Source organism: Mesoplodon densirostris, chromosome 6 (genome assembly GCF_025265405.1).
Source record: "Mesoplodon densirostris isolate mMesDen1 chromosome 6, mMesDen1 primary haplotype, whole genome shotgun sequence".
Taxonomy (NCBI): domain Eukaryota; kingdom Metazoa; phylum Chordata; class Mammalia; order Artiodactyla; family Ziphiidae; genus Mesoplodon; species Mesoplodon densirostris.
Window position 1 is genome coordinate 78,799,482 of NC_082666.1, and position 23,357 is coordinate 78,822,838.

Consider the following 23,357-nt stretch of genomic DNA (forward strand, 5'->3'; position numbering starts at 1 on the left):
TAAATAAATCACAGCTGTTTGTTATCAGAGATATTTCTTCCTCTAGCCACACAGAGGGATGAAGCACCAGGGAAGGATTAGATCATTAAGCAAAGGAAAATAGCAACAACAATACAACAGCACCTGCATAAATCCTGTAGGGGGAAAAGATCAATTTAAAGTTTTTCTCGTGTTCTAGCATATCCTTGATGGAGTTGGATATAAATAACTTCTACTTTTCTCTCTTATAAATAAATGTCTCATTACATTCTATCACTTAAGCACACTGGAGTGTTGTGAGGAGGAATCAAGAGACAGTCAAGGCCCAGGGGCATGGGGGTGGTTAACCTCATTACCCTACTCTGTTGAGTTGGTGTGAAACAGCCACTTGAGTTATTCCTACTGCTGCCACCAAGAGTCACTTGACATCAATAATCAGTGCTAATACTATCATTCTAGTAAATGGGTTATCCTAATGTTACATAGAAGAGTGTGGCACTCTAAGGACTGCTCTTAAAATCCTGATTCTAATGTGCAAAGAACTAGTTTGTGCATTGAAAATTATCACAAGAAGAGGTGTGTGGAAATGCCCATTTCCAGTTCTCAGCTCTTCTTACCAGTGTGTGTTCTAGTAGGATGGCTCTGAAGCCTAGCATGCTCCAGAATCACCTGGAGGATCAGCTAAAATACACACTGTTGGGCCCCAGCCTCAGAGCTTCTGATCAGTAGGTCTAGAATGGGACTTGAGAATGTGCATTTCTAACAAGTTCCCGGATGATGCTATTGTTGCTGGTCCATGGACCACACTCTGAGAACCAATGCCCTAGCATAAAGCTGTAGGGAGTGGAGACTTTTCACCTGTGAAAAGAAGTGAAATCTAAGACGTGCCCCCTGGAATAAATTAAGATGAAAGCCCATGGAGTAGGACTGAAATGTCCCTGTTATATTTCTAATAGTCTATTGAAGTCTGACTAGGAGTCAGCAAACTTTTTCTGTAAGAGGCCAGATAGTAAATATCTTCAGCTTTGCAGGCTAGATGATCTCTGCTGCAAGTTCTCAACTCTGCCACTGTAGCATGAAAGCAGCCAGAGACATTGCATGGAAGATGGAGCGTGGAAACGGCTATATTCCAATAAAGCTTTATTTACAAAGATGAATAACGCACTGGATTTGGCCCACAGGCCATAATTTGCCAACCTCTGAGTCTAACTAATGTGATAAATATGATTCACATATTGCAACATCTGTTAGTATGTTGAGTCCAAGTATGCCTATGGTCAATGAGAAACCAACCAAGCTGGAAACCTGTGTCAGCCAAGCCCTGACACCTGTTTTAGCTGCACATGATGGGTCAACTATTAACCGTACTAGAAGATATGCACCCTTCTTGCAATTCAACCCCTACAGCCATTTAAAAACCAATGGCTCACCACTTCATCCTAATTCAACAGGGGTTTCGCTGCACTGCTGGAAATTACGTAAATTTAATTTACTCTCTACTTGGTACTTTGCCTAAAAGTCAGTAATATCTTCCTGTGTAGCAGGATCATTGATTATCAGTTAATTCATATTTCGTTTTAAATTTGTTTTTTCTTCTCCTTATTTCCAAAAGGGCCCACTGGGTTGTCTTTTCTCACAGGAGGTTTACGCTGGTGGCCTGAAGATAAGCTCTCATGATGGTTTTTGTTAAAGAACTAAGCTCGCTGAGGCCCTGAAGAGGAGGAAGACAAAGACAAATGTATTTGATGGGGAGAGGTGGAAGCGGATGAGATGGAGAGGAAATTATCCAACTCCTGGGACAGGCAGAAAGGACTCGCAACATCCCTGATGGTCAGTTCCAGGGTCTCTCCTTACTTGTCCCATCAACAGCATTTGACACAGTTGGCCATTCCTTCCTCTTGGAAATATGTTCTTTGCTTGGCTTCCAGAGAGCATTCTCCTCTGGTTTCCCTCTCACTTCACTAGCTGCTCCTTCTTTATCTCCTTTGCTGGTCTCTCCTCTGATAGAAGGACTGTCTCGAAGCTCAGTTCTTGGTCCTCTCCCGTCCTGTCCTCTCCTCACACGCTACCTTGGTGATCTCATCCACTCACATGGTTTCATATACTGTCGACACACAGACATCTTCCATATTTATAATTCGAGGCCAAATATCTCCACTGAACTTCAGTCTCACATAACCGTGCCCCTCTTGACATCTCCACACATGCTATGAGGCCTCTCAAATCTGACATGTCCGAAGCTAAGCTCCTGATATGGTCTCATCCCTGCCATCCCCATCCCCACAGTCTTCTCCAGACTGGAAAATGGAAACTCCATTCTTCTACTGATCAGCCTCCAAAATCTGGAACCATACCCCATATCCAATTTGATGGTAAATCTTGCCTGGGCTACCTTCATATCATAGTTCACATATGACTACTTCTCACCTCCTCAACTGCTACCACCCCTAGTCTAGTCACCATCAGCTTTTGCCTGGATTGGTGCCATTTTCTCTTGACTGGCATCTCTGTTTTCATTCCTGCTCCCAGTTTGGACGACTCTCAACTCAGCAGGTACAGCGAGTCTATTGAAACATACAAGACCACTCATTCCTTTGCTCACAACTCCACAAGCTCCCATATCCCACAGAGTGAATGTGAAAGTCAGAGGTCTTACAGTCCTCCCTGGCCCTGGCCCTTGTTTCCTCTTTGGCCTCCTCCCCACTCCTCTCCTACTCTTCCTCCCACGTGGTCACACAGGCCTCCTGATGCTCCTCAAACATGCTGCCCACATTCCCACCTCAGTGCCTTTTTAATGTTGTTTCCTCTGCTGGAAATGGTCTCCAAAACATCACACAACTTGCTCCCTCATTTCCTCCAAGTCTTTACTCAGATGTCCCCTTTTCAGGGAGTCCTCCCCCTACTCTACTGAAAATTGCAGCCCCTTCCCTGCTTGCCTTTCTGCCTTCTTTGCTTTTTGTCTCTCCCCAGCACTTATCACTATGCAATACACTATGTATTTCACTTGTTTGTTCTCTGTCTCTTTCCACTCAAATGTAAACTCCTTAAGGGTGGGATTAGCACAGGCATCTGGTCTGAGGGGGCTGCTGTGAAGTGCACTTTGGGGTGCTGAGTCGGGGCTGCAGAGCCCTGGGCTCAGGGATGCCAGCTGCAGCAAAGATACCGTTGGCTTTACTTGGCCAGGCAGCACCAGAGCCTTCCACCCTGGAGGGACCAAGCAGGCTTGGGCAGTTTTTTTTTATCAGTGGTCACCTTGGCTGAGGGAGGTTAAAAGGCTCTTATTCAATTTTCCAGGTACACCATAAGCATGAGAGAGGTGGGTAGGGAGAGAGAGAGGACAGTGGGGAGGGGAGAGAAGAGAGGAGAGGAAAGAGGGAGAGAGGTGGCAGGAGAGGAGAGGAAGGGGGTGGAGAGAGAGAGAGAGAGAGGGGAAGAGAGGGGGGAGGGAGGGAGCGAAGGAGGGAGGAGGGGAGAGGACAAGGGTAGAGGAGAGAGGAATATGGGGAGAGAGGAGAGGAAGAGGGAGAGAAGAAGAATGAAAGAGAGAGGGAGGGAGAGGGAAGGAGGGAGGGGGGAGGAAGGGAGAAAGAAAGAGAGAGAGAGAGAGAGAGGGAGAGACCTAACAGATAAAGATTGAATTTACCAAAACTAGATGGAAAGGGGGCTTGGAATTGGATTTATTTGAATTAAGGAAAACTGTTATTATGTGCCATTTCCTACATACCTAAGTTTATGAACAGTAATTCATACTCATAACAACGGTTCTTATTACTTGAATAATGGAAATAAATAAATCAATGGAACAAAACAAACCCTGCCCCACTCAAACCAAGAAAACAGGATAGAAAAATGGAAATACAAGGTGTAATGAACTTTTCACTTCTCCCCAAACTCCACCATGATTTCATAATAAATTCTGATGTGAACCAGAGTCAATATGCACTTCCTGTGTTCTCCCTTTGGGTGGACGAAATGCTGCTAATGAGGAAGGGTTCAGCTCAGATCTTTCTGATGACCAGAAAAGCTGACTCTTCAATCCTCATTCCTCTGTTTTAGCAAAGGTGCACCTGGTTTTCCACCCTGCCTCGTTCCGCCAGGAATTGCCCACAAAACCCCACGTGGACCCAGAGACGTCAAGGCTCGTTAGCCAACAAGAACTGTTGATTCCTCTGCCTGGGATTTAGGACTTGAGTGTTTGCCTGCAGGGTTGCAGCATGTGGGGACTCTGCGAGGCTTGTGAAATCTGGCCTCCTTGCAGAACAGGGACAGCCTGTTCAGTAAGGGTAAGAGTGCTTGTTGCTTCAGTGATGGATGCCAAAAAAAAACAAAAACAAAAACAAAAACAAAAAAACCCTGCATGCTTATTTGGCCAGTATTAGGGCATAACATCTCTATTTTTCTCCTATTTCTCAGGGCTTAATGATCTTAAGCTGAGGGTTCAAGTTAAAAGATTTTTATTCTGTTAAAACTTAGGACAACTTTATTACTGACATTTTGGGAGAACGACTTCTAGTCATTTTCCTAGCGTATATGAAATATAGGCTTACATCCAGTAGTTTAAATGGCTTGAAATGATCCAAACAGTATTTTCAAAGGATGGGCAAATTATTTTAAATCCTGGGAAGGGGCTTTGAAGGGCCCTATGACAATTGCCCTGGCCTGACCCATCTCCAGTGAATTAAAATCTCAGCCCGCTATTTTAAAAGATCCCTAGAGAATGAGATACCTTATCGTCTCCAAATATAACCTACTGTAAAATTGTTGATTATAGCAGAAAAGTACTCAGTCAGCACAAGTTTTCCCATCTATTTTATGTTTGTCTAACTTTCTAAAGTTAGCTATGCATTTCTACTGAATGGTTGATCCTAATCTAGACTGAAAAGCAGCCACGGGCAATTATCACTTTAGATAAGTGCAGAAAAATCAATACTTATTTCTTTTTCTGTGTAAATGGAAATAATGAAGCCATGATGGCATTGGCTGCTACAAAAATGTATATCCTAGACTCTCTAAATCCACAAGATAGAAATGATTTGACAACAAGCACAAGTCAACAGAAATGCAGTCAAATTTCCAGAATAAACGTTTTTATGCCCATGACAGTTGGAAGTATGCCTGACGGTCTTTGCCTGTACACGTTCCTATTTATTTATCCTCCCTGAATCTATGTATTATTGTTTTATTATGTGTCCTTTCTATATAGCTTTTAGTTTCTAAACTCTTCTATTACATTTTTACATCAGGTTGGAAACGAGAGTTAAAAATAAGGCCAGAAAACCAAATATTGATGTTTACAATAAAAATTTATTGAGCACCTACCTACCTGCATGTGCCAGGTGCTGTGCTAGATTTGCAGGATGACAAAAGTGAGTATGACTCAGGCTCTGCTCACATGGAGCTCACAATCTACAGGTGATGGAGAGGAGGCGCAGGCAGACAACCACTCCACCAAAGAGGCAATGCTACAACACAGGTTTATACAGAGTGCTGTGGGAACGGGGGTTATGTGGTGAATAACTGAGCCTAAGAGGATCACGCGCGCGCACGCACGCGCATGTGTCTATGGTTTCTGATAGTATTTCAGAAAAAAGAAGATTTTCAAGCTGAGACTTAAGAGTGTAGGTTTTTGCCAATAAGTAGAGTTGGGAGAGGCTGGAATTTCAGCAAATGTCAAAATGGGACAAAAACACATCGAACAGGGCATGTCCTTTAAGAGAAACTGCAAGTAGCTTGGAATGGGTGGGACATAAGGTCCACAGGCATTAGGAAGGAGAGGAAAGCTAGAAAAACAACAAATGAGAAGATATGGAAGGTCTTCCAGTTAGTGAAACAAGGAAGAGTCTGAGTCCCACCAAGAAAGTTGCCATCAGAAGAACCTATTAGTTCTGACCAGCAACTGAGACCAAAATGCCAGTCAAACATTTGCAACCCAAATCTTTCTAATCTGAAAGATCTCAGCATTCTTCCCTACGTGTAAAAGAACCTAAGTCTTATCAGAATGGTGGACAGTTACCTGTTTCAGACTCATTTGTTTACAGGAACTGTCCCAGTCCCTGAACAGAGAGTTCCAATGTGGAATGAGGTTCCTTCCTAAAAAAGAGAGAGCTCCTAGCTTGAATTGGAAAATAAGTCAGATAAACAAGACAGGCAAATACCAAGAAACAGGTTTCAATAAAATTTGTTCTACTCCTTCAATATCATTCTTTTGACTCCGTTATTTTCTTGATTGACAAGGTGACTTTTCATTAACAAGCGCGGCAAACAGTTCAGTGTCACAGCCAACTTCTGTCAAGCCACTTTATAAAATGAAGAGAGGGCAGATGTTTAAACTGCAACTGTCTTCTTCACACAACCTATCCTTTGAAGGGAAAATTCTTTAAAAGGCTGAGAAAACTTCAAACAACACATTCACTTGAGAGCATCTGGAAAATGGCAAGTTATCACAGTCCAAAGTTAACTGATCATGAATTTGGTATTTGTATTTTGGATGGTCTTCTACTTGATTGGTTGATTCTACCAGTAGTAAAAAGTCTGAATGATTAGGCTGAACATGTTACAGCATCCAAAGAAGACAATGAGATGTTCCTGATATACATGTAGTCTGCCCAGAGGAAGTTTAACATCCTTTTCAGGTCACTTGATTTGAATCCAGGGCTGTCAGTCTCTGAGAATATAAATTCACTGTTTCTTACTTCCAGGGCTCCCTGGATGAAGTTCTGCTAGGACCTTTAACTTACAGAGTTGTTATTTATCTCATGGAACAGTTATGAGCTCAATGATGGAAAACTTCATGTCATGGTTACCCCAATGCACTGGATGATGGTGCAATGATCAAAAAGATGCCAGTGATGACAATTGAACGTCCCTTTGCCTTCCCAGCCTCCTTCATATATTCTCAGGCATAGGATGACAAAGGGAAGTCCACGAGTCACATGAAGAAAGACTGTAGCCATGGGCACACGATCAGGAGCTCCTCTGTTTGTCTTCACCCCTACCGCCCATGCCACCACCCTGTCCTACTTCCTCCTCATCTCGTTCCTGTGAATTCCTCTACCATTTGCCACTAACCACTGTCCTCCACCCAAAGTTCTGCTGATGATTATTCCCAGCTGAACCAATATTCAACCCGTGTCTGACACAGAGTTTGTGTTCAAATAGTTGTTGAATGAAATAATGACCCCCAAACCCTCCAAGGTAACAAAATTTTAGCGGAGTGTCTTTTTGAATGAAATAATGAATGCTTCCTTATGTGGGGCGAAAAGAGCAAGGGTTTTGGAATCTTATCAGCCTAGGTTTGTACCTGTCTGTACCACTAACTGGATATAAAACAAGGGCTTAACTACTCTGAGATGCCATTTCATCTACTATAAAGAAGGAAGATAATAATTCCTACTCTGAAGGGTTTTTGTGACTATTGAAAGAGACAGTATATATGAAAATGCTAGCACAGTGCCTGGAATATACTTGGACCTCAATAAATGCTCATTTCTCTCTTCTCTGTCTTATGTGGTATTATTAAGATGGTAAATAATAGGGAGTAATTAATCTCTGGTGTGGTTGGATGTCTTAGAAGAGATAAACAGCAGTCACAGGGAGGGATAGTGTTAGGAATTTGTAAAGGAAATGACTATTTCTACGGTTAATTTTCTTGGTTGGGGTTTAAGAGGAAATTCATGTTGTCCATTAATTATACTTACCAATTGGGTTTAATTGGCAACTACCCCAAAATGAATAAAACAAGTGGGAATCAAGAGAGAAAAATGGCAGGCATCCTGTCAAAAAATAAAATCTTTGAAATTTCTACAACCCAATGGTTGGATTCACATTTTATTAAAGCAGACCAATCTCCCAATTTATAAATTTACACGTGATGGCAACCCAACTGCATATTCAGACCTATGCAAAGCATCAAACAGCACTCTGTACCAGCTATGCCTTGTCTCATTGCTCCCTCAGATAAACGGGTCCTTAAAATCAACATTTCCTTTGCTGGAGGACATAGCCTTCATTATTCTGTTTCAGCCTAGATAACTGTTTTAGTGGTTAAAGGGTTAAATGAGTTAATCCATGTTAAGTGCTTGTAACAATGCTTGGCACTTAGTAAATCCTCAAGAAATGTTTGTTTTTGTTATACTAATTATAACAATAATTATGTCTTCCAAGGCTGAATAAATACTGGATTCCTCCCTCTCTCCCTTTAAAAACATTTTTTTTTCCTTATTTCTAGAGATACATGTCTTATTCTCTGGTAATTAGCTACTTCTGACCTAAAAGAAGTACTTCTTCAGAGGCTAATGTACTTAACTTTTCTTTTTAAAAGGGAATTGAAAGCAATGTCAATGTGTCACTCAACATAGCTCATGTTATTTACTGAAGAGATCCCCACATTTCCCTCTCTTCTCTCATGGGCCAAGAAAATGACCAATTAGATAGATAGATAGATAGAACCATATATATCTATATCTATCTGTCACATATTATCTCTATCATATACCTCTTTCTATCTGTCTATCTATCTATCTTTCTATCTATCTATCTTCCCAAAAAAAGTCATCAAAGACATTTCATTATAACAGGTTTCCTACCAATTCTGGCTATTCTATCCCAAACTGGGAGAGAAATTTAATGGTAAATAATGTCTCTGGAGTTGTTAACTTACTAACAAGCTAGTTTTAGGCTAGATGACTCAGGCAGGATCTCATTTCAAATCTAGGCCTCAGGAGAATATGCTTCTGCCCCTTTTGCTCCTTCCCTAAAATAGCATTTACAGAGGGGCCCAGATCCTTGAGTTAGGTCTTCTAGCCCTAGTGTCCTAGGATCAAGCCCGACTTCTAGAGCAGCCACAGCTTGGGGTGGTAGTTGTTGGCTGTTGGTTGGGCAGGGGATAGCTGGTTAGTGAGAGGCACAGTAGGGTCTCACCCCATTTTTCATAAAACATCACTTGGTAATTCCTCAGTGCCCATAACTTGGCAGGGCTGCCTTTTCATAAGAAGGTACTCACTGGGGAAAACACAAAGCAATATCACTTGAAGCACAAAATGTAAGGGTTGGTTCTTCTGGATTATCGATAGTTTGCAAAATAACAAGCCAAGGAGGGTCTAGGTCCTGGCAGCCCAAGAGTGTGGTAGGTAACGGTCGTCAGCGCAAGGGTCATTTCGTCACTGGGAAGGGACAGCCCTTGCCCGCGGTGATGGTGGTTAGCAAGATGAACAAAGATGAGCAGATGAGAGCAGCAATTAACCAAAAGTTGATAGAAACTGGAGAAAGAGAATGACTCAAAGAGTGGCTGAGAGCTAAATTAACTGAATGTGGCTGGAAGGATCAGTTGAAGGCACACTGTAAAGAGGTAATTAAAGAAAAAGGACTAGAACACATTACTACTGATGAGTTGGTGGCTGAAATCACACCAAAAGGCAGAGTCCTGGTACCTGACAGTGTAAAGAAGGAGCTCCTGCAAAGAATAAGAACATTCTTTGCTCAGCACGCCAGCCTTTAAGATTGAATTAGATTGTGTTGTTTTGTGGTTTTATTTCTGAAAGTAAAACTTGCCAGACTTCCCTGGTGGCGCAGTGGTTGGGAATCCGCCTGCCAACGCAGGGGACACGGGTTTGATCCCTGGTCAGGGAAGATCCTGCATGCCGTGGAGCAGCTAGGCCCATGCTCCATAACTGCTGAGCCTGCGTGCCTAGAGCCCGCGCTCCGCAGCGGGAGAAGCCACCGCAATGAGAAGCCCACGCACCACAACGAAGTGTAGCCCCCATTTGCCACAACTAGAGAAAGCCTGCACGCAGCAACGAAGACCCAACGTGGGGGGGGGGGGTAACTTGCCATAAATTAGGAATCGATTTCCCAAAATAAAATCCTTTTTTGTATGATGGTATACAGTTTTCAGTAATGATGCATACAATTGTATTGATTTTTTTCCCTAAATGTGTTATTTTAATAAATATCTCATGAATTAAAAAAAACAAGCCAAGAGTAACTACTGTACATTTTCCAGAAAGTTACTAATTAGCACCTTCCTGAGAACATAAATTCAGCTTGGGAGCACACACCTCCCCAGGCCACTCCACCACTTTGTGCAACAACTAGACAGCTTGTTAAATGTTATGAGCAAAACCTCAAAGAGCTGATGACACAAACCCTCCTGGAAATTTACCACAGAAGTGCTTGTTTAAGGAACCAAGCACAAAATTGGCTTAGCTGCGTCTTTCCTGCAGACTGAACAGCATACTGGTATTTTTAGTTTCTTTCTTTCCCCCCACAGTTATCAAGTCCTAATGAACAAAAGTTAAATGGCATTTTAGTGCAGCTCAACCAGATTTTTGCCGATTTGTTGCATGGCTAAAAATGGAAATGTCTGAACATCCAGTGTCTGTTGATTGTGATTCCAATTCTCTTGATACTTCCTTGCTTACCCTTCAAGATGCAGTGGAGAAAATGGTCTCAAGGGGAAAAACTGGAGAATAAAGGGCTAAGGATTTTGCATCAAATACGTTGATATCCTAAGTGCCCTGCTTTTATTCCTTGCTCAGGTGCCTGGAGAACCTTTTGTTATTTGAGTTCCCCTGGTACTCTGTTAAACAGAATAAGAGAAGTACCTCCCAAACTAAGGCAATGACAACGCTGAGCAAAGAGTAGCAGTTAGGAGTTCGGAGTCGTGAGTTCAGGTAAAAGCTGTGCCAGTTAATTCACTGTATGAATTTAGGTAGGACACTTGATTGACCTTTTCCAAGTGGGCTTTCCTATCTGGAAAATGAAGGCAATGAACTAGGTGAAATATATATATATATATATATATATATATATATATATATATATATATATATATATATATATATATATATATATATATATAATACCAATGATAATATATAGTTATAGATATATAGAATCCCATGAGTATGAATTGCTCTGCTTCTGCCCCATCTATATATCTATATCTATGTATATGCAATAATGTTCCATTTATCATATTACACTATATTCTACCTTTACATCATTCTATTGAGGGTCAATAAAAGGGAAACAATGAAACATCTTCTTATCCTCATGATTTTGATGATCGTGTTTCCTAAAAAGCAAACTAAGCCTAGTTCACATGTAGACCTTATTTAAATTTGCAGCTGAAATTCTGCTTATGAAGATAAGAAAAACAATTTAATGAAAGTAAAATAAATGTAATTAGACCACATGCTGTGCACTACCTTTCTAAATGTTGAAAGCTTTCACACACATGGCTTGCAATCCATTGCCCACATTCCACCTGTCAAAATCTTCCTGAGAATACCTTGACTACATCGCCCCCATGAACATTCCATCCAAAAATGCTTTCTGTCTGAATTCCTGTTGTAGTTCGTATCACTCAAGGGCATTTGACACTTGTTGCTGTTTAATGCAGCCCTTTGCATACTGAGAGCCCGTGGAGCACAACAGTTGAGGCATGGACGCAGGCAGATTTCTTGGGTCTGCCACTTTTTAGCAGTCTGACCTTGGGGGCTATTACTTGACATCCTTTGTGCCTCAGTTTTCTTTTTGGCCAATGGGAATAATAATGGTACTCACGTCATAGGGTCGTTGTAAGGACTGAATCAATTATTCCTTGTAAAGTTTTAGAATAGTGCTCAATAGCTAGTTATTGTTAACTTATTTGTGAAACTCTAAGTTCTTCAAGTGCACATCTATGTCTTATTTATCTTGCCACCTCTATAGTGCTTTGCATATTGTAGGCACACAAGCAAATACTGGTGGAGTAACAGAAGAACTATCAAGGGGAAAATAACAGAGAGAGCGATCACTACTTATTTTAGATGACAGATATTTTGAGTTCTCATTCTTGCCATATTTTGAAAAGCTGATGAACTTTTGACATGTATTTTGGCTCCATACAAAGCATCTTAAGAGTACAGTGGAGTCAAGAATATAGTGGGAGCCATTTTTTCCAGTGTGAGCATCACAGGCAATACTCAACATGAAATGGCTGTTGAATGAGCGGTGTGTGAGCCTACTCCATCACAGGGAGTAGGATCCAGGGAGAGGGGAGCTGGACTTTGGGGTGCCCAAGAGCCTAATAAAAGGAAAATGAACAATTTAGCTCTACTGAATTGTGCTCATGGTAGAGGTATAGAAGTAGGGCATTTTCAGTAGCCCCATTATACTAGGCTATCTGGTTATGGCTAAGGATTGGGAATAAATTTAGGCTATTTTGTCATTTACCAACTCCAAACAGGGAAGATAATTTTGACTCTGATTTCAGCCACTATGAAATATAAGATTCAAACCTGTTATGCTGTCTTATTGTTTTATACACATCCTTTATATGATTTGAGAATATTATTCTCCATGGCATGTCTTTAAGCAGCCTCTTCCATTAGGTCTCCTGACTTGACTCTTTCCTTTTGTCTTAGATCAAGCAAAGAATTGCCAGCAGACTCAGTGAGCAAGAGAAATCAAGGTGTGTCAAACACAGCTGTGTTGGCTCCTTACCCACAGGTCAAGAATGATAAACATACACTTGTGGGAAGAAAGTACTGAACACGGATAGGCTGACTACTTCCAAAAAGTTTTCTTCCTTCATCCATCCTTCCTCCTCTCTCCCTCTCTCCATTCCTCCTTTTCTCTCTCCCTCCCTCCTTCCCTTCCTTCCCTCCTTTTATAAAAGCTATAATTGGTCATTGTCAAAAAACAACACTGAGAGGTTTTTAAAAGGTATTAGTGGAAAATGTCAGTTCTCATCTTACTTCCCTTACCTCAAGTCTCATTCTCTAGAAGCTATAATTGTTCACCTGTGTCCTTTAAGATATTTTGTAAGCATATATGTACACACACACAATTTAAAAAAACGTAAATGTGATCATAAACACACAGTTCTACTGTTGTACAATAGGCTTTAACTTAAGAAAAGGACATAAAAACTACCATTGGGTATCTTTCCATAGGAGCCCAAACAGAGCTATTCCATTACTCATAATAACTTCACAGTCTTTCACTGTATGTCTACATATAATTTAATTAGTCACTTACTGGCGAATCTTTGAATTATTTCCATTTTTATTACTATAAACAATATGGCAATAAATATGCATAAAATAAATCCCTAGAAGTAAAATTACAGGGCCAAAAGGTATGTGCATTTAAAATTTAATAGGGGTGGCCAAATTATTTTCCAGATAAGGTTGCCCATATTTGCATACCCTCCAGTACAGATTTCTATACACACTTATTGACACCAGATATTTTTAAACTTTGTTTTTTGTCAATTTGATAGGTTAAAAAAATTTCATTGTTGTCTTAGCTTTCATTTCTTTAATTTTGAGTGAAGTTAAGCATTTGTATTTTCTTCCCCAAGATTTTCCTGTTGATATACTTTGCCCATTTTCTTACAGGATTTTCCTTTAGGATTTGTAGATGCCCTTTGCTTATTATGTAAATGAATTCTTTGTCATGGTTGCAAATATTTTCTTTGCTTTCCCAACTGTTTTTTGAATTTATTTATACTATTTTCTAATGGGGTTTCTAAACATTGAATCTATTTTCTACAGAAACTTAGTTTGTCTGAATGGAAAAGTCACAATACCTCTGAGTTTGGTACTATAAAAAGATGAGGGAAAAAAATATAGAGGCAAGGCAGAAATAAGGCCAAGAAACTGTTCTATTCAAAGAATACCCAGAGAGGAAAGGCAAGGTTTATTTTTAAAGTGCCGGCCTGTGGTTTCATTAAAACTGTACGGCGATAGATCCTCATAGGCTTTATTCACTTAAGACAGAAAAGAAACCCCAACTGCTTTTAGCTCTATCTTTTTGGTTTTACTGAGGAACACAAGCTAAAATCAAAAGAAAAACTAACTAGGGTTGGACCAGTAATACACATGTATCTCAGTCTCTAAAACAAGGTGAACCAGCTCACCATTTGTTAAGAGAAGTTCCACTAATTAATCTTTTTATAACTGTCAGTGTCAGGAAATACTCTTAATTATATATTTATAGGCATTCAGAAGGTTTCAAGAGCCTTTCAGCTGTATCTTGCCAAATTATTAGTTATCACTTAGGGGTTATAAAACGTAGGAATGTCAAACTGGATAACTGGTATAAGAGAGCCTTAAATCTCTCACAAATGCATCTGCTTTCCAGGTCTCCTCAAACGTTTCCTCAACAGAGTCGGAGGATGCGCTGCTGCTTTTACTCTCTAAGATGGGTTTCTCGTCCTTTTCCCCTAACTGGGCCAAGGCCCAGTTACAACCTTTCCCCCTCAGGAAGGATTTGAGAGGCGAGCAATCTCCATTCTACTGCCTGTTACCAAGAGTACAGTCCTGTGTAGGTCACATGAGAATTATTTCCTAGGATTTACCTTTGAAAAATTAATATTAAGTACAATGTCACAGAAACACGGAACTGAATCTCTTCTATTTATTTTTAATATTTAGGTATTTAAAGGTTACAAATGATGTACAAGAAAATATGTGGCTATGGATCCATTATGGAATGTATACAAATTATGCATAGTACAGCCTATGCAATTACTTTGAGGCTAGGAGGATCTGTTTGAGTTAACCTAAAAAGTTAACTAAACCAGGATGGTCTAAAATAATGTATATAGTTTTCGACAGCTAGTCTCAATCCCATTTCAAGGGGAAATTACAATTTCCAGAACCAGTGGAAGACTCTTCAACTACATATCACTAAGAAACACACATGTGAAGAGTGAAAGGGCGTGATATGAAGCATATGTTTGGCACGTAGGATGTAAGCCAAAATCCTGTATATGACTTCCTCGTTGTGCCTTTAAGGGAACAAGTTATGACTTTTTCCTGATTCCTTCTGAGCAGAATGTAGATGTGATAGTGAGTTCCTGCAGACCATGAAAACAGGGATGTGCAGAGCAAAAGAAAGAAGAAATCTGAGTCCTCAACATTGTGAGGCTACCACAAAAGGCCTGGACTCATGTTCAGAATAACACATGCATAAGGAATAAACTCCTGTCTCATCGAGGCATCCATTGTTTTGAGTCATTGTTACAGCAGCAGAACCTGTGCTGTGTCTTAATGAATGCAAAATGGTCCTGAGCTGTATCAAGGCTCAGTGGGAAAAGTGTCCTGCTAGGTCTGCAATGTCAACAGTGGGCAAGGGACCCGATGGTTCCATGCCAACTCTAACCTCTTACTGTATGGCTATCCAACTTACTCCAAAATGGAAAACTTTCCAAGGAAACTCTGATGTGACTCATACCTTGGACCTTCCCTTTGTCATATGCCTTCCTCTCTGTGCTATTGTTGACACTCAGGCTTGGTCTCTCTGTATTTGGTATAAATACAAAGAAATGAGACTTACTTAACAGTCATAATAAGAATAAAAATAAATAATTTATGTAGTATTTATGATACAAATTATTTATTTATATATAAATGACTACAATCCTTTAAAATAGCCTCCCAGGAAGCTACATGCTTATTTCAATAATGCTGCTGTTGCTAAAATATTTTTGGAATTTTTTTGAAACTGTAAATTCACACATTTCTTATAATAATATGACTGGGTCAAAATCACTAAAATTTGTATCATGCCAAACAGCAACTCTTTATTGAGCACTTACTATGCATGACACTAACGCTAGTTTTGGTGTCAGAGAGGTTGGTAAATAGTAAGGATTTAATAGTAAGGATGTCAATAGTATTCTTTAGATAATCTATGTCAAATTTCCAGGGTAAGTTGGCTTCATAATTTAACAAGAGAAAAATACTAATACGTATAAGGGGTCTATTACAGTCCAGGGAAATGAGAGACATATACTAGAAATGAAATGTGACTTTTTAAAAAGCACTGCTTTATGGCATTTTACATCATGAATTTATTCATTCACTCAAGATTTATATTACTGCCCTGCTCCCTGATTTCCAACATAATTCTCAGTAATATATAGATTAAAAATTAGAGGTCTCTTTGTATTCAGTTTCAAACGCTTTATTCTCCTAGAACCTTGGTTTATTAAAATATTCCCTTGGCAATGAATTCTAGTTAGTAGGCTCTCCAGGGGCCTGCAGGTAAAGCAATCACATTTCTGGGCTTCTGTTTCTACCCCCAAATCAGCTAATAACTGTGGACTGTAGGACTTCTCTGAACATCAAGGACTCTGACAGTAGAGCCCCCAGCATTGAGCACATTTCTGGAGTCACTGAGCCTGAAACATAAAAAGCAGTGGTGCTAAGAGCAGGTGCTGCCGAAATGGAAATTCTGATTTACTTCTTGAGTCAGTTCTGCCTGTTAAGCAGGTCAGTGTGTCTCTTCAAATGAAAAACAGCTTCCTTACAGCCATTATGGCAGAAAGGTCAATTCAAGTCCATTTACAGTTTTCAAATAAGCTGAGAGCTCTAACACAGATGATGATTTTGGTCCTCACCCAGAAGAGAACTGATTCAGAGCAAATGAAGTTGGATATAAGGGAGAACTTCCCAACAGCAAGGGATGTTAGGATCTGAAGGACATGTCAGGGCTGACATCCAGCCTATGATGTGGATTGAGGACACTAAAGTCTTCACAGGTTGTTCAATATTTTAAATCTCACTGCTGGCTCACGATTGCTGCTTTTTCTACACCTTTAGACTAGGACAGAGTATATTGGAAGTGTGTGGCCCTGCCACATCAGGTGTGGGCTATTGGAAAGATTTGGGAAAAAAAAAAAAAGAAAAACAAAACTCAAGGGAACATAATCAGGGTAGTGTTTCCTAAAGGATGGATTGGCATTTGGTCCAGGCAATTCTTCATGTGAAACCGTCCTGCACAAGGTAGAATATTAACATTCCCTCCTCCTCTCTGTGTCATTTGGGAGCACCAGAAATTGTGTCAACCAAACCCCTCTGATATTTTAAAATACCTCCTACGGGACACAGTGTCACCTTAGTTGAAAACTACCACAGCCATGTTTAAGAATTATCACCAAAAAATGGTGGTAATGGAACAAGGATACAGTCATGAGTATTTTTTCTGATTATGGAAATTTCACTGAAACAAAATGCTGTAAATTGATGAGTGTCACATCACAAAGATGATCTTTTAAAAATAAAATCTCGGGCCTCCCTGGTGGCGCAGTGGTTAAGAGTCCGCCTGCCGATGCAGGGGATACGGGTTCGTGCCCCGGTCTGGGAGGATCCCATATGCCGCGGAGCGGCTGGGCCCGTGAGCCATGGCCGCTGGGCCTGCGCATCTGGAGCCTGTGCTCCGCAACGGGAGAGGCCACAACAGTGAGAGGCCCGCATACCGCAAAAAGAAAATAAATAAATAAATAAATAAATAAATAAATAAAAATAAAATCTCCTGGAACCCATGAGACTTTATCACTCTATGGATTAGCCTGTTCATGGGACTCCTGTACCAAACAACTCAGTGGAAATCAGAAACATCTGTTCCCATCATAAAGCATAACTTATCAGGGATGACATCGGTGCTACTGGGTGACATTATTATTGTTATTATTTTTTGTTAGTTTGTGTGAGTAAGCACACAGTCATATATAAATAGGTGTACTGGCTTAGGGACTGCATAACAAAACATCTGTTCTTTTTTCCCAGAGAATTCTAAATAGCAATATTCTCAAATACCAAATTTGATTGTGTTTTATGAATTCTGTGATCATTTCTGCTACTTGTTTGCTTAGAACTGCCAAGCAGATTTTTTTTTTTTTTTTTTTTTTTTTTTTTTTGCGGTACGCAGGCCTCTCACTGTGTGGCCTCTCCCGTTGCAGAGCACAGGCTCCGGACGCGTAGGCTCAGCAGCCATGGCTCACGGGCCCAGCCGCTCCGCAGCATGTGGGATCTTCCCGGACCGGGGCACGAACCCGTGTCCCCTGCATCGGCAGGCCGACTCTCAACCACTGTGCCACCAGGGAAGCCCCTGCCAAGCAGATTTTAATCTACTGCTTTAGAGAAAGTATTCTTTGTGGCTTCATTAGATGAGGCTATGCTCAAATGTCAGTTGTTACTCTGGGGCAAAGAAAATGCAGAGCATCAAATTCTCTTTCAAGAAAACCCTGACAGTGGCAAAAGCAATGGTTACAAAAATCGAAACCTACTCAGACATCCCCATTCATTAGTACTGCAGAATGGGTGTGTCTATAATGACTGCCGTGGGGACAGAGTCTCTTAGACTAGATTTAGTCTGACACAGATTTCACTTTATAGTATGAAGATGACAAAGTTGGAAAATTCTAGCCTCATAATGAAATTTCCTACAAACAAAGTTAATGTTCACAAATTAACTAAGATATATAATCCAAATAAAACTTTGCATTTAGCCAAACCTAAAATAAAATTCAGACACAATGGAGTATAACACTTTCATCAATTAGAGCCCCAAACGAACTAGATTTCTGTCCTCTTCCTCCAATCTCCTTTTTAAACAAAATAGTAAATTATAAGAAGGAAATCTGATATTGGCCCAAATCTAAACTTGACATATAAATCTAATCTTATATATTCGGGACCAATTCACATTTAGCCCAAATTCTAATACCTCCACCAAACAGAGTTCTCTGCAAACTTAACTGACATTCATAATGATTGCTCCAAGACACTAGAATAGCTTGACTCTCTAAAGAAATATGAAATTTTCTCCATTATATTCTTCACTCAAGCAAGAGGAACAACACGGTTTAGAATATATTTTCAACAATAATGAAAAAACATGAGTTTTCTGTTTATTGTTGCAAAGATCAAGACTTTAAATCAACTACTCTTTAAGAAGTAATGTTAATAGAGGCTTGATAATATGTTTCAGAATATAATTTTGAGTCTCATTTTTTTCTTTGGACCCTTTCTGTAACCCCAGAGATCCATGGCTTTTCCCTAACAAGCAGAGACAGGTTCGATTTGTGGTAAAGATATTCTGTCAGACATCCTATCAGTGTTTCTGAACTGCCACATGCCAGAATCCTTTCATAGGTTGACTCATTTAATCACCACACTGTGAAAAATTATCATCCCTGGTTCATAGACACAGAAACAAAGTCTGAGAGAAATACGGTAATTTACCTAAAGTCACAGAGCCATGAAGATCTGAACCCCCAGGTCTCCCTGTTTCTCTCAGCTTATACCACTGGAAATAGGCAAAGCCTTCCTTTTTTCCCAAAAGTTATATTCTTCCCTTCAAAAGCTTCAAAGAAAGCCACAATTGCTGGGGATTTTTCTAATTTTCCTTTTTAAGAACTGCAAGGTAATATTTGTTTTAAATGTTTTTTGGCCATCTTAGTGTAGAATTTGAGACAAGAAAAAATGATTATCAAAATTTTAGATAAATTTTAACATGTGATAACATAGTTCTTAATTTTTATTTTTTTGAAAGAATTGTTAAAGGATACCTGGATCAGTATTTTCCATTATGTTGCTACTAAGTTAAGGAAATACTTTAAAAATCTACCTTGCGTGTGGCCCACACAAGTTAAAGAAATGCTTTGGTGCTGAAATATTTATAGATGAAATGATACACTGTTTGGATTTCTTTCAAACTTACCCGGAGGAAGATGTAGGTGGTTATATACATAGAGGAAACAAGATTGGCTATGGGCTGATAAATGTAGAGTCTGGGTGATAGTTACGGGGGTTATTATAGTATTCTCTAATTTTTTTGGAATTTTTTTAACAGCAAAAATGTATGCAGAAAATATGCTTGGGATTTTATAGGTTCATCAGGTTACTTACACGTTACTTTCTGGAGCAGTCCCTTGGTATTCAGTCTTTCTGAAGCAGTCCCTTGGTATTCAGTCTTTCAGGTAACACGTGTTTATTGAACAGCTACTATGTTCCCAGCATTGTGCTAACTTGATTCAACTTATATGAATATGTAAACAATAAAATAAATATGAGGAACTGCTTATTATGAACCTTTGTTTACTTAAATGGTTTGAACTTAATATATGTAATGCTTGGCAATACTAACTAAAGGTGTGGGTCACCTTTGATAATTCTCTTAATCACTTCTCTGCACCTTATTCTGATCTTTTAGATGAATGATTTTATGTTCTCGTGAATGGGCACAGATGTGGGTGGGAAAGCACTGCTTTCATCCAGACACTAACAATACTCCTGGGATATAGGTATAAAGAGTACATATAGCCTCACTCCCTTGCCTCTCTCTTCCTCTTTTCTACTTGCCTAGCAAAATCCCAATGGGCTCTCAACCCAAGTCTCTGCCTATTCTACTACTCAAGGTGAACATGCCTGGAAACAAACACACATCCCTGCTGACTCATGCCACTACAAATTTATGACCAAAAATATCAAGTGGGCAGTCCTACATTTCCCTAGTCAGCTCACTCTCCCAGGCTCTACACTTGTTTTTTCTTTTTTCTCCCTAATCTTCTACACCGCTTCCCTTTCCACACTCTTAGCCAATGACCTCCTGTATTATTTTCTTCAGATATAGAAAGCATCTATAAAGAACTACCTGATCTACCCAGCAGCAAATGTTCCATCCCACCTACATCTGCGCACATAAACTCTGCCTTCCCTCCTGTTACCCAGGATGAAACTCTTCCTGTGCTACCTATGGCCACGTTCTTCATTTGTGCACTGAATCTCATCATCTCCCTCCTTCTCAAGGACTTTGTCTCAACTCCCCAGAGATTAGTCCTCAACTCCCTTTTCTGTAAAAACTTACTCCTTAGGGGCTCCCACTAGCCCCATTCTTTGAAGAATACACTGGTGTCTGTAAGGATGACTGTTCAGCATCCTTGATGTGTCTATTTCTTCTCCTGAATGCTCAATTCAGTAGCAAGTTCTCTTGAGTTCTACCTTCAAAATGTATCTTAGGACCAATATCATATGATTCTACTTATGTGGGGTACCTAGAACAAATTCATAAAGACATGAAGTTGAATCATGGTTACCAGGGGCTGGAGGGAGGGAATAAAAGTGTTTAATGTGTATAGAGTTTCAGTTTGGAATGATGAAAAGTTCTGGGGATGGACAGTGGTGATCATTACATAACAATGTAAATGTGCTTCATAGCACTGAACGGTACACTTAAAAATGGTTAAACTGATAAATTTTATGTTATATATATTTTACCACATTAAAAGAAAGATCAGTTAAGAAAATAGATATGTATAAATTTGAATCCAACCGCTTTTTACTACTTTTATTGCTGTCATCCTAATTCAAAACACCGTCATCTCTCACCTGCATTACATCAATAGCCTACTGAAACAACTACCTGCTTTTAATCTTGCCCCCTGTGTCAGGTGGATCTCTACACACAACAGCAGAGTGATGTTTTAAACCACGAGGGAGATCCTATAACTTGCCAGATCAAAACTCTGTCAGAATAAAATTCAACTCTTTCAAAGGTCGTACTCTTCATCAAAGACCTGGGTCTTTGTTCCTGCTTCCACTCCCTCCAGAATGCTCTTTTCAGAGCTGGCTCCCTCACTTCATTCAGGTCTCTGCTTATACATTACACCATACCCAATCATCTAATCTAAACTATCCTCCCATCACACACATGTGCATGCATGCAGACATGTGTACCCATGACATATACATATATCCCTTCCTCTGCTTTATGTTTCTTAACAGCTCTCTTACTACATATATTTGCCTATTTACTTATTACTCTGCCCCTCTTGACGTAAGCTCCATGAATTATCTACTGCTGCTTTTCTAGACCTTAACCATGACTGGTACATAATAGGAGTTCAAGAAATATTTGTTTGCTAAAGGCATGATGGGGATTGTTTGAGGCTTTGCATGTTAAATTTGAAGTTTAGAAAATTTCAGATGGGAGAGTGTTCCTAAGTGGCTCATGTCAGAACAAAGAACAGCAAAGAAGTCCTTCAGTAAACAATGACAACACTTCCGGAAGGACTGTTAAGAGCAGGAATGAGTGGAGGGAGGGGAGGGTTGAGATAATGGATGCCAGAGTGCTGAGAGAAGTCTAAGATGCTGGTGCTTATAATATTTTATTATTCATAATTGTCATGTTGATGAGAAAGGGCTTAAAGGTCTCTTGAAAATATTCTTCAGAAGATTATGCTATTTATGCAAGAAACAGACTTGTGGAAAGATTCCTATGGTATGCACGTCATCCCTAAGTGATGAAGAGGAATGGCACTTTAATGAGTAAAATGCTGAGTGTATTCAGACACCCCCAGGGTCGTGCTAAGCATAATAGGTGGTGACAGTATTATTGTGGTATCTCCTGGTAGAGGGTCTAATTTCAGGAGGCTAAATTGGGGTTTCCCAAAATTGAGTTCCCCTGTTGTATTTTAGATTTCTTAGACTTTTGAAGAGGGAAATTAAGAAGTAGGTGAGATTTTTAGAATTGCTATAGAATAAAATCTTATTTTTTTTATTTTTTTATTTTTTGCTGTACGCGGGCCTCTCACTGCTGTGGCCTCCCCCGCTGCGGAGCACAGGCTCCGGACGCGCAGGCCCAGCCGCTCTGCGGCATATGGGATCCTCCCAGACCGGGGCACGAACCCGTATCCCCTGCATCGGCAGGCGGACTCTCAACCACTTGCGCCACCAGGGAGGCCCTAAAATCTTATTTTAATAGGAAGAATTATATTATCACTAATTATGATATAAAGAAAAAAAGTGTTCAGATTAGAACAGAGAGTTACATTAAAGGTCTATGTTCTTAGTTCTAAGAACTATGAACTAAGAACTATGTTCTTAGTTCTCCTGTTTCTTATTTTAACCAGGTCAACTTTTCCTCCTTTTTTCTCAGTCAGTCCTATTCTGGAGCCTTCCAGGTTCTCAGTGGGCACTTTGCTTTACTGCTAACTGAATGGAGATCCCAAGGTCCTGCTCTACTTCTGGAGCCTGGGGCCACTCCTTAAGCTCTGAGGCCCTCGCTGCTCCTTCCCTGCTTTGCGGGGTGAATGCAGTAAAAAGAGAAGTAGAACTAATGACTCCTGAGTCTGACTTGGAGGGCGACCTGCAATCTCCATTTGCCTGTGATGGAGGGGGCCCAGGGACATGGGACTTTCAATGCTAAATCTGAGAAAGTCCCTGGGAAACTGGGTCAAGTTGGTCACCCTCCCACTACCAAGTTCAAGGATAGAACTGGTAGAAGAGCTAAGGCATGGCATCATTCATTACAGCTTGTGGCAAATTCTTGGCCCTGAGCCTTATAACTTCCTGTGACCTCAGGGATCTCCTCTGGGCATCTTTAACCTTCTTCTTATTATTTAATTATTTGCACTGAATGGGAGTCTGTGGATTCCTATTAAGCCTCAAATACAGTCCCCAAAACAAAGAGGAAAATTGTGCTTATAAATTATGACGATTGCAGTGACTATTTGCCTCTCTCTGTCCCCATCCTGTTCCAGCTACTACCACTTAATCCAACCTAGGGGCTCAGCCTCTACCCCAGATCCAAGGCCTAATCCT

At 40.2% G+C, this 23,357-nt stretch overlaps 1 protein-coding gene and 1 pseudogene across 4 annotated transcripts in view; one reads left to right on the forward strand and one right to left on the reverse strand.

Annotated features, from left to right (window-relative positions):
• Positions 1-23,357, reverse strand: part of TRPM3 (transient receptor potential cation channel subfamily M member 3) — an 832,457-nt gene that overhangs the window by 198,359 nt on the left and 610,741 nt on the right. The gene's annotated exons all lie outside the window — the stretch shown is intronic.
• Positions 9,088-9,523, forward strand: LOC132492588 (transcription and mRNA export factor ENY2-like; annotated as a pseudogene).